This window comes from Diabrotica virgifera, chromosome 2 (assembly GCF_917563875.1).
Source record: "Diabrotica virgifera virgifera chromosome 2, PGI_DIABVI_V3a".
Taxonomy (NCBI): domain Eukaryota; kingdom Metazoa; phylum Arthropoda; class Insecta; order Coleoptera; family Chrysomelidae; genus Diabrotica; species Diabrotica virgifera.
Window position 1 is genome coordinate 274,059,869 of NC_065444.1, and position 13,564 is coordinate 274,073,432.

Sequence of the window (13,564 nt, forward strand, 5' to 3'; positions counted from 1 at the left end):
TTCGTAATCATAAACTTGAGATTCCTGTTAGAGATGGGTGTTGACGATTATACAATGAAACTATTCGAATAATTATTACAATAAGATAAATGCCATAGTTATTTAAACATGTAGAATGTAAACCGGTGGAAACAATGCATTTTCTGCTGTTTCTCAGTGCCATTGTATGATTATTACCGTCACTGTCTCTATCATTAGTGAGATAATGAAGCAGCTGCTTTCAACATAACTAAGAATAATAAATATTACCTTAAATCGTAGAAATTTCCTTTAAGGGGATGGGTAGGTAACGTATTTTTGGCTGCACTGGTATTCAAATGGGAATTCATTTTTTTTCGAATCCTGAGAAAACTAATAAGTATTTTTAAAAAATTTAAACGCAGAATGAAAGATTACGTTATTAGCGAGGGCCGAAAGTCCCTGAGAACTTCTATAATGTTTATTTTAATAAGTTACAGGGGTGAAAACCTAAGAGAAAATTTAGTATGATTTTTAATTTCAAATATCTCATTCAAAATAAACTTTTTATTTATTCTAAGGGACTTTCAGCCCTCGGTAATAATTTAGTCTTTCATTCGGCGTTTAAATTTTTCAAAAATTTGTATTGGTTTTTTCAGGATTCGAAAAAAATAAACACAATGTCCGTGGTAATATTTTCCAAATCTATCTTTGTCTTACAACGCACTCAGTCGAATAGAATATTGTCAGCATATTGTCAGTCAGACAGTGACAATCAGTGACAGTTTTAAATATTTAACATGGCATCGGGAATATTTTAAGTTGTTGATTAAATAATGTTGATATATAGTGTATTTGATAAATAATTGATTTAAGACGTGAACTTAATAAAAAGTTATTTATTGTGTATTATTTGTGGAAGATCCAAGCAGAGAATACATCAGGATAATATATTCTGTGATCCAAGTATTTTGTTGTTAAAGATGTTCAAAATTGTAAGCGTTCCATAGTAACAATATATTATTAAAAAATCACTTTAACACTTTTCCTCTTTTCTCGATTGAGTATTAGTTTTTGTTGTACATATGAATTATTACAATCACTGAATACATAGTTAGTGAAAAAAGTATCACATTTATTAACTGAATTATTAATTTGCAATTATACAAATAACAGTTATTCAAGAACATTCAAAAGCCATCTCTTTAAAGTTAATCATGACATTGTCAAGTAGAATGACGTTCTATTAGTAATGTTTACATATCCATACCAGTGTGAATTTTACTACTACATAATTTTTGCCGTGTAAAGACAGAAAAGGTATTGATAGCCGTAAAATATTTGCGAATTATGTACCGATGGCCTTAAAGAACCGTTTTATTAACAATTATACCTTTTTATTCAAAGAAAGACAGTTTAAGATTTAGTTTCGTTTCAAAGACTTTTAGTCTCTGAAACTTTAGTCTCTTCATTTTTAGTTTTTCGTTTCATCCTTTTGGAATCGTCAGAACAGCCCGTTGCGCGCTCCCTTTGAAATCAATTCAGGTAACAGACTAAATCTGCGCTTTCTATAATTTGTAAAGAAAACAGGCGATAAATGAATCTACAGCGTGTCTACTTGAGTTGGAAACATATGGGAAACTTTTTTGTTATTAATTTTACGAAAAAAAGTTATTCTTTATAAAAAGTTCTGCATGCCCCAAAACCTAAGATTCAATTATCAGATATCAAATTTTCTCAATATTATACGAGGTATGTCAAAAAATATGAATTTCGGCTAAGGGTAAAGTACCTTTATTTCTCTCAATATCGAAAATTCTTATTATGAAAAGTTGTTTGGAAATAAAAACCAAGCTCAACTATGTAATTACATGCTTCTAATTGGAAAAAAATATTTTCCAAATTTTTCTCAAATTTATTGATACTAACTTCGTTTTTATTCATTACACATACGATAACTCTTTTATTATTACTTTTACGAAAAAAAGGTATTCTTTATAAAAATCTCTGTATGTCCTAAGACCGAACATTCAACCAACAGATATGACATTTTATTAATTTTATACGAGTTATGTCAAAAAATATGAATTTCACTCAAGAGTAAAGTACCTTTATTTTTCACAATATTGAAAACGGTTATTAAAAAAGTTGTTTAGAATTAAAAACTATGTGTCAATATGCAATTACATCCTTCTAATTGAAATACTGTGAAATATAAAGGTGCTATAATATTGAGCGAATTTCATATTTTTTGACACACCTCGTATAAAATTAATAAAAGTTGATATATCATGGTTGTGTCTTAGATTTTAGACCATGCAAAGTTTTTTATGAAGAATAACTTTTTTTCGTAAAATGAATAATAAACGAGTTATGATATTTGTAATAATTAAAAACGATGTTGGGTATCCATAAATTTGAGAAAAATATTTTTTTTTTCAATAAGAAGCATGTAATTGCATATTTCATCTTAGTTTTTAATTCCAAACAACTTTTTATCATAAGAATTTTCGTGAGAGAAATAAAGGTACTTTACCCTTAGCCGAAATTCATATTTTTTGACATACCTCGTATAATATTGAGAAAATTTGATATCTGATAATTGAATCTTAGGTTTTGGGGCATGCAGAACTTTTTATAAAGAATAACTTTTTTTCGTAAAATTAATAATAAAAAAGTTTCCCATATGTTTCCAACTCAAGTAGACACGCTGTATATAAGGAATCTAAAACGTGCATTCCATATCACACCAATCTATCTAGGCAAAAACTCCAGCGAATTTGATTTCAAGTAATCAATTGTGCGAGTAAACGAAGATAAAGAAAGACAGATAAGATTTAGTTTCGTTTCCGAAACCATCCACATAATATGTTTATGCATGTTTCGTTCTTTTGAACTCCTCAGAATAGCTCCTGGTGTGCTCTGAATCGAAAGCAAATTTCCCTGTCTTGTTAACAAATTATTAAAAAGACGCAACAGCGACATCTATTAAAAGCAAAACGAAATCCAAAGAGCCGGATACAGTAGAACCCCGTAAATCCGAACCCCGCGAATCCGAACTTTCGGCAAATCCGAACCAACGAAAAGTGAAAAAAATTTAAAAATTCAAGACAAAAACTTAAAAACATGTTTATTATACAGAGTAAAGGCAGAAAATTGGACAATGTAGTAGGATTACTAGGACTTTGACATTTAAAATTTCTTAAAAATAAATATTATACTTTAATATATAGGTTTATAAAGTGTTTATAACGGTTAAACACAAACTTACTTTGGTTCTCTCGTAGTCAACTTGAGTCCAAAAATATTGTCCACACTCTTGCGAGAACGTTTGGCTACTCAAAATCACAATGAAAGCTTTGAACTACTAGTTAAGGCTAACTTTCGGATAATCCGAACTTTTCGGAATCCGAACCGGCTGTCCCCCCAATTAGTTCGGATTTGCGGGGTTCTACTGTATTTCTATTCAATTCAGAGCACACCACGAGCCGGTCTGATGAGTCTAAGAGGACGAAATGTGCATAAACGGATGATGGTAGTTAGTCCAGAAAGCCACTGCGCATCCGCTAGGAAAAATATTCTAATTCGGATTTTTTGCACAATCTTACTCAAAAAGGACTCCTTTTAACAAATTTGCATGTTGCCAGGACCAAAAGTTGGTCAAAAATTTTTTAAACGTTTTTTTTTGTTTTTTTCCTAAAATTATTTTTTTTGCATGGAACAAATTTTTTTTAGGTTTTTTGGATCATTCCAAACAGAAAAGGTCTTTAGTGACTTTTCTCTAAAGTTGATAGTTTTTGACATATAAGCGATTAAAAATTGAAAAATTGCGAAATCGGCCATTTTTAACCCTCAAGAACTATGTGAAAAACTGAAAATTTGAATGTTGCCAAGGTAGGTAGATATTCTTTAAACATCCATTGATGAAATCCCGAAGAGTTTTTTGCAATACAATATCGAAAATCCCTTTGTATTTTAATTGCCAATCAAGCGTGCGCGACCCTATTTTCCACCGTTGCATGTGTATACAGTATGGTGCAAATCAAAGGAATAAATTAGTTATTTCGTAAACCGCTGACTTTAAGGAAAAATCCCAAAACAAGTCGGCTTTTATTTTTAAGTTATGATATTGTGGCATATATAGTATACTAGTGACGTCATCCATCTGGGCGTGATGACGTAATCGATGATTTTTTTAAATGAGAATACGGGTCCTGTGCTGGCTCATTTGAAAGGTTTTTCAATTCTCTATCCAGTAATATAAACATGTATATAATTATTTATACAGGGTGTCCAAAAAATTTTTATTAAATTAAATCATTTGGCAAATTGACAAAAAAATTAAATTATTGGACACCCTGTATAAATAATTATGTAAATGTTTATACAACTGAATAGAGAATTGAAGAACCTTTCAAATAAGCTAACACACGACCCCTATTCTCATTTAAAAAAATCATCGATTGCGTCATCACGCCCAGATGGATGACGTCACTAGTATACCATATATGTCACAATATCATAACTTAAGAATAAAAATCGACCTGTTTCAGGATTTTTCCTTAAAGTCGCCGGTTTACGAAATAACGAATTTATTCCTTTCATTTGCACCATAATGCATACACATGCAACGGTGGAAAATAGTGTCGCGCACGCTTGATTAGCAATTAAAAAACAAAGGAGTTTTGAATATTGTATTGCAAAAAACTCTTCAGGATTTAATCATTCGATGTTTAAAGAATATCTACCTACCTTGGCAACATTCAAATTTTCAGTTTTTCACATAGTTTTTGAGGGTTAAAAATGGCCGATTTCGCAGTTTTTCAATTTTTAATCGCTTATATGTCAAAAACTATCAACTATAGAGAAAAGTCACGAAATACCTTTTCTGTTTGGAATGATCCAAAAAACCTAAAAAAAAATTGTTCCATGCAAAAAAAATAATTTTAGGAAAAAAACAAAAAAAAAACGTTTAAAAAATTTTTGACCAACTTTTGGTCCTGGCAACATGCAAATTTGTTAAAAGGGGCCCTTTTTGAGTAAGATTGTGCAAAAAATCTGAATTAGAATATTTTTCCTAGAGGATGCGCAGTGGCTTTCTGGACTAAGTCTCTCAAACGAAATTAAATAATAAACTGTCTTTCTTTACTTTCGCTTACTCACAAATTGAGTAATAGGAATCAAATTCGTTGGATTTTTTCCTAGATATCTTGGCGTGTCGTGGGATGCATATTGTAGATTCCAAAGCGTACGAAATCTAGATCTCCGGTTCTTTGGCTTTCGTGTTGCTTTTTATTCAGATCTTCAAATAAAAAAAAGATAAAACAAGCTGAAAATGCGAGCATTATCATAACGAAAACTTTGTTTATTTACGTATTTTAATTCATAATATGGAAAATTGCTATTATGAAAAGTTGTTTAGAATTAATAATTATGTTTTAATGTGCAATTATATCATTATAATCTAAATGTTGTGAACTAAAAAGGTATTTTACTCTTGATCGAAATTCATAAATGTTTTATGTTCCTCGTATAAAATTAATAAAATTTGATATATGATGCTTGCATCATAAATATTAGACCATGAAGAGCTTTTTATGAAGAATAACTTTTCTTCGTCAAATTAAAAATAAAAGAGTTATAATTGAAAATGTTGTTGGTGTCCATAATTTGAGAAAAATCTTAAAATATTTTTTTCCATTAGAAGGATGTAATTGCATATATCAGACCATAATTTTTTATTCCAAACAACATTTCATATTATAGTCGGTTCGCTAAACTCAGACACAACTGGTTAGTGATTTTAGTCAGTAATTTTGCCAATTTGGAAAAAAATTACTAAATAGTTGATAATTACTAAATAATTAGTCATTTTGCCAATTTCGGCAAAATTGGCAAAAAACAAAAAAATTACCTACTAAAATCACTAGCCGACTATAATAACAATTTTCATTTCATAACAAATGGAACAGTCCATTTATCATTAGGTACTCCCATTAAAGGGGAGGCCGTATACTCGTATAAACCTTTTTAAAGTTGTTAATAAATTACTGCTTTCAAAATATACTCAAATTTTATTTTTGAACATCTTATTTATTTTATCCTACATAATAATTAAATTCACTATCAAAATGTCATTGATATTTGTCAAACTCAAATGTAAATAACCTATGCTTTGCTTAACAAATTCAGATTAAAAAAACTAGCCTACTTACTTTAGATTACAAAGATTGCAATGGGCCGGACATGTGATAAGAATGGGAGAGGATAGGCTACCAAAACGAGCACCGAATGCTAGAATGCAAGGAAAGAGACCGGTTGGGAAGCCACGAAAGCGCTGGGAAGACACAGTAAACAGCGACGCACAAGCCCTTTTAGGAGTCCGTGTATGGAGAAGAGCAGCCACAGACAGGCAAGGGTGGAGGCAAAAAAATAAAGGAGGCCAAGGCTCAATTTGGGCTGCAGTGCCGTAGAAGAAGAAGAAGAAGCCTACTTACTAACAACGATTTTAGCTGACGTTTAGTGTGTCGCCAGAAAATAAAAGGATTGTGACGTCACATTTTAGACTTTGAAGTCGATTATCTCGAAGACGGTTAGAGATATCGAAATGCCGTTTTCAGATTTGGATTCAGAAAAAAGAACTACATAGGAATCCATCGATAAATCTGCTCTAAGTACTGCAGGAGCGGCAACGCACTAACGCACCACAGACTTTGCGAATTTATAAACGAAAAGTTTTCGTTGAAAATGTTCACAAATTATTTGGAGACTAATGCAGTATTGAAGATGCAAGAGTACAAATTAAAATATGTTCCATAAAACAATCAATGCTGAAGACTATAATTTGGCTAACACAAGGAATATAACATCAATAAAAATATATTGATTATGAGAGTGAAAATATATTGAGTCCAAACCTGATAATCGCTAACAAACACCAAAAGACACCAAAAATCCATGGACCAAAAATTAACATCGGAGAGAACCTAACTGCCAAACTTATAAAAACCATGAAAAATAAAACAACTTATAGACCAGAAGGAATCTCAGCTGAACTTTTGAAAAGTGCAACACCAACGCTTGTTCGTAGGCTGACAGAACTTGTTACATAGTAGATACTTAAACGGAGATAATATGCTTAAAAGCTGAAAAGAAAGATGAATGATGATGCAGACTGCTAGAACTACCTCTGCATTTTAGTTACCTACCAGCTCTCTTAGTAGATTATACTGAAACGTTATGAAAACCCTAGTCGAAAACGAATATGAACCACTTCAGATCCAGCAAGCAGGATTTTGAGTTGGGCGATCTTGCATCGACTAATAGACTCAGATGGGCAGGGCATGTGATACGCAGTAACGACAATCGCCTTATAAACAATGTGTTCTGGGAAAGGCCAGATGGAAGAAGGTCTGTTGGGCGGCCTAGAAAAAGGTGGAGAGATGCAATCAAAGAAGATCTAGAGAAAATGGTAGTGCGACAATGGGAATTAGTGGCACATGACCGACAAACATGGAGGGCAGTAGTAAACGCGGCAAAGACCCACGAAGAGTTGTAGCGCCATTGATGATGATGATGATCTTGCATCGACCACATCTACACATTAACCCAACCAATCAACCAACTCATCTATTATTTGTGGACTTAACGAAAGCTTATGATAGGTGTATAAACAAACAAAACTATTAGAACATAAACAGAAACAAACTAAACATAAACAAAATCCCAAAACGACAATATTACTTACTAGTTACTATAAGTCTTTTTAATGTATGTGTACACTTTTGTCCACCAAGTCACTGTCACGTAGATCCTGGCTGTAGAGGTGTGGGGATGTGGCAACCCTGGATCTAAGCTACCTAGAGACTGTGAAAACTTCTCATTACTAGTTTACACAAAAAGGGAATTACAAAACTTATAATTAATTGCTCTTATACCAAAAGCAGGGCAATAATTGACAGATTGGAGAGGACTGTATAAATGTTTTGAGAAAATTTAGTAACGGATTTTTAAAGGGCCTCTTCTGCCAACAAATATGTTGCTTCGTCCCGTCTTAATTTACTCTGATTTGTAGGCGGGTGCACTGGTGTTTGGGGAGTCTTTTTTTAAACTTATAAATATGTCTTTTAGGGACACATTAACACTAAACACTGCTGTTATTTATAACAGAATTGAGGAATTAATATCAAATTATTAAATAGTCAAAAGAGGCAAGAACTAAAATCCGAATTGTTATCCTCTGCGCTTTTTAAGATGGAAAATACAAAGCAGAACAGAGTGGCTAATTAGTCGACAAGGGGATCTATAATTTTATCCACGACTTGTCGTTCACCGTGATAACAATATTTAGCGAACTAGTTCCTTTTTTACCCAAAGTGAATACAAAATAAAGTCATCATTATAATTATGTATTATTAAATAGATTTATGTATATAAAAAACCAATACAGAAGTAAAAACTTCCGAGATGTATTCTGGTATAAAATCGTTTATTTAAAACTAAAAAATGTCATGGATTGCAGAACGTTTTCGTTCTAAACAGAACATCTTCAGTGCATCCTGCCGAGTATTTTGAAACTAGCACACTGTAAATAGTGTTAACATCATCGTATATGGTTTACATAATGTAATATATTAAAATGTTATGACTACAAGTCGATGTTGATAGATAAAGTGGAACACATGCTAAAAGGGTGCCATGGTTCCCTGCTCGAAGATGCTAGGTACTTGCCAATTCAATGGGCACAGACCAACAGAATACATCTCGAAGTTTTTACTTCTGTATTGGTTGAGTTGGTCTGTGCCCATTGAATTGGCAAGTACCTAGCATCTTCGAGCAGGGAACCATGGCACCCTTTTAGCATGTGTTCCACTTTATCTATCAACATCGACTTGTAGTCATAACATTTTAATATATTACATTATGTAAACCATATACGATGATGTTAACACTATTTACAGTGTCTAGTTTCAAAATACTCGGCAGGATGCACTGAAGATGTTCTGTTTAGAACGAAAACGTTCTGCAATCCATGACATTTTTTAGTTTTAAATAAACGATTTTATACCAGAATACATCTCGAAGTTTTTACTTCTGTATTGGTTTTTTAAACTATGGTATACAGCCAACTATTGGGATTTTCCCATTGATTTTTTATTATTTATGTATATGTTTGAATGGATTTATTCGAACACTGGTGATTAAAAAAATAGCTGCTGATTAAATAAGAAGATTCGAAATCACTTTCTAATTGTATTCGCTACAGTAAAATTGAGCAATAATTGTAGGAGATAATACCATCCCGCTCATCTCTAATATTACGTATTCCATCAAGATATTTTGCTTTTCCTTTGTTTATAAACCATCGTGTTTGTTATTTGTTATCAGATGTTGGCGATCGTTCTAAAAATTTGTATTTTATCCATGGCTGCCCGAAGTCAACGTACTACTTGTCATGTTAAACTAAGTTTGAAGATTTTCAAGAAGATAGAATGCTGTTAGCCGTCGTAATAACTCTATTTTGGGGGGCCCTTTCGTCAGAGAATAATTTTGTGTGATTTCGTCGTTTATTTTACATGGCTAATGACTCCACCGCAAAAAGTCTGAAACTAAAAATGATTGTTTGAATTTTATTTAATTCTCTTTCAAGTGGCAACACCAAAATTATAACCGATTAGGAAATTGATATTACAGTTTTTATCAAGATTACAACGGTTTTTATACAGGACTGTTCAAAGCAGACAAATTATCATCAACAAACTCCGGAGATATTAATCGCAGCAATGTTTGAATATTCAATTTCATTTTTTGAGTGCACGGATTTTAATAATCCCTCGAACCTGAGCTGGTTTCGTTAGGACGTTTTAAAGCTTTATTAACCGCTCTGTTGATGTTAAAAGTTTATTCAAACTTTTACACATAAACTATATACCTTGAACTTCAAAATAGCGCTAGTTAGGTTGCTTAATTGTTATAAACAAAGTAGCTGTGAATTAAATAAAAAAAGTGGCTAACTTTGACCTTAATTTGTGTAAAAATATCAGCTTTAGTGGATTAGTTTACAGTTAATATATTATAACATATTATAGTATATGTCTATAGTCTATAACAAAGTTATTCAAATTATTTGTAAGCCAAAAATGACTACTTATTAAAATATTTTTGCAATGATAAAAATTACTTGTTGATTTTTTATTAAAAATAATGAAAATATTGGTCTTTTTCTTTCATGTGGTACCAACAAAATCGCTGTAGCATTATTATTTTCTGAGCAATAACATTGTAAAAAAGCTCTATGGGATAAACAAATTGAATAAAATTTAAACTAATTGACGAATCATCGTGAAATTTTTTGTGCATTATACAGTGTGAGGCAAATAAAGGGCCTATTAGTAATATCTCGAGAACTAAAGGCAAGAGAATTAGGTCTGGATCCCGTGTATGAAAAAAAAGTTGAATTATAGCAAGCTGAAAATTTGTTAATAGCTTAAGGGTGTCTAGTCGGACAAACTTTGATATATGGGAACACTGGAACAGGGGAAGTTTTAATTGTGTAACAGGTTAAAAATTTGGAACGGTCAGACCACGAAAACGGCACATGTATTTTGTCCGACACAACAGACTTAAACTCTCCGAACAGAGATTAAACTCTCATGCAAAAATCAGACTGCTATTTATCACCAAATGGGCGTTTTAATGAGTGGAACATGTAGAATATGTCAAATGACAGGAATTATGACAGGTGATAAATAGCAGTCTGATATTTGCATGAGAGTTTAATCTCTGTTCGGAGAGTGTAAGTCTGTTCTGTCGGACAAAATAAATGTGCCGTTTTCGTGGTCTGTCCGTTCCAAATTTTTAACCTGTTCCACAATTAAAACTGCCCCTGTTACAGTGTTCCCATATATCAAAGTTTATCCGACTAGACACCCTTAAGCTATTAACAAATTTTCAGCTTGCTATTAATCAACTTTTTTTTCATACGCGGGATCCAGACCTAAATCATGAAAATTTGAATTAAGGGGTTTTGAAGAGTCATCTGTTTAATGAAAGTATTTTCATCTATTTTCTACTTCCGGTTATATCGGAAGTTGCTTATAACTTCGTTTTTTTAAATAGGACACCCTGTATATTTTTACATATTTGAATTCTCTTCGATGTCTTCTTTCTTAAAATATGAGGTTTTGTAATGTTATACAGGGTATTTTAAAAGATAATTACGTTTTTTTATTAATTTCGTAGCAATATTCACACCCTGTAGAATTGTAGTAGTTTGACATCTAAAACTTTACTTACGTTCAAATGATTTTTAATATAGTCTACTATTGTTAAGAATCATTAGTATAGCTAAATTTATAACTTTAGTATACAGGGTTGGTCGAAACTGGGAATGAGTATTTTCTGAGTTTTCTTAAATGGAACACCCTGTGTTTTAGTATTGTAATGAAATTATATTTTATGGTACTTTTTTATTTCTTAAGTATTCCCTATACCTAACTGCTTTAATTTGTGCTTAATTGTTAATCGCACCAACAATCTTAACTACGTAGGTATTTTGATAGCTAAACCATTATTGGTAATTTTAAGGATAAGTCTGGATTAATGTGTATTTATTTCTGAAAAATTATTTGTGCTTAAATATTTTCACGGCCAACCTAATAAAATTTTACGTATTTTTTGTTGCAATTAATGTTTAGCTTGAATCACCAATAACTCACAAATTAAAGCAGTTAGGTATAGGCAATACTTATAAAATAAAAAAGTACCATGAAATATCATTACAATACTAAAATACAGGGTGTTCCATTTAAGAAAACTCAGAAAATATCATTCCGAGTTTCGACCAACCCTGTATACTAAAATTTCAAAATTAGCTATACTAATGATTCTTAACAATAATAGACTATATTAAAAATCACTTGAACGTAAGCAGAGTTTTTAACGTCAAACTATTACAATTCTACAGGGTGTGAATATTGCTACGAAATTAATAAAAAAAAACGTAAATATCTCTTAAAATACCCTGTAAAAATATACAGGGTGTCCCATTTAAAAAAACAAAGGTATAAGCAACTTCCCGTATAACCTGAAGTTGCAAAGAGATGAAAATATTTTCATTTAATAGATCATCCTTCAAAAACCCCTTTATTCCAATTTTCATGATTCTGTTGCCTTTAGTTCTCGAGATATTTCTAATTTCTAATAGGCCAGTTATCTGCCTCACCCTATATTTTCGTATTATGTATACTGTTTGACTCTTTTCATGTAATATCAGTCTTAAGTTCATTTTCGGCAAAGTTACAGCAAATTTTTGATTTTCGAAATTTTAGTCTTATTTTGCAATTTTCGAAGCAACAAATGATCGGACTAAAATTTAAAAACTGACATTTTAAACCTTTGCTCCTCTACTAAAAGATGAATACTCCAAATAAGACATTTAATGACCCTATTTTTACCTGTAGCGATTTTAACGAAAAAACTGCCAGTTTTGACTCTTATTTGTTAATAACTAAAATGCTCGTCCGAACTGTGACAGGCGTTTTTGTAAGGTAGCGCTGTTTCACAATTATAAGAATTTTGAACGTGCGAGGGTTTTCTCGTGCGATACTTTTGACGCACTTGTCCTTTTCACACAATAAGAATTGAGTTGCACGAAGATATTTTGCTGTGTTGTTTGGTATATTATTTTTATTTACACTATATTATTATATAGAAATATATAAAGATAGAAACTTGACGAGAAATGCTTGGAATGGTGTATACCGTGCACTTAACAGTGAATTTGACGAATTAGGTGATAAAGAAAAAAACACATTTGGTAAGCACAGCAAAATTAATTATATGTTACTGATAACAACAGTAATTAAAACTGCTAAGTATATTATAATAAACTTTATTTTACATAGTTGCAATTAACGTTGAGTACAGAAGGTGTTCCATAAATATGTGTGAATATAAAAATATATAAATCGTATCTTTTTGCGTTCATAGGATGGACCCAATGCATTCGGTTCCTCTTATTTCTCTTTCTTCGACAATAAAGTAACCACAACGCTATAATTTGATTTCGCTCCATATAATATAACTATACCTTTTATTCTACGATTATATTAAATCTTATAAGGTGAAACAGCACTATGTATTCGAGCTGCTGTGAATAGAATAAGATGGGACAAAGTGATCACAAACATCACTAGACAATAGGGCTTTTCATCGATTGTCATTTGTTTCGAGCTTCTGTCATATGTTGTATAATCTGTGTATAATATTAATATACACGGATCATACGACATATGACAGAAGCTCGAAACAAATGACTGTGAATGAAAAGCCCTATAGGCGTCTTTAGAAGAAGATTAGTTAGTTGTTGCCTTTGAATGCGCGAAAAATATAAGGACTGAATATTTAGGTGATAAAATAATTAAGCGCCAACTATTTTTAGAAGAAAAATAGTAAAACAAAACAGAAAAGTTAAGAAATGAATAAAATCAGTAGAAATTGAAATAAAATAATTATTTTAATATAAATCACAAATATACGACGTTTATAACGTTATAATTTCATGAAATACTAAAAGTTTCCGTAATTTTCCAGAAAATATCGTATT

General features: G+C 31.5%; 1 protein-coding gene across 5 annotated transcripts in view; it reads left to right on the top strand.

The window, feature by feature from the left end:
* The window catches only part of LOC114335738 (protein groucho), a 645,524-nt gene that overhangs the window by 420,160 nt on the left and 211,800 nt on the right, over positions 1–13,564 (top strand). The window lies entirely within an intron of this gene.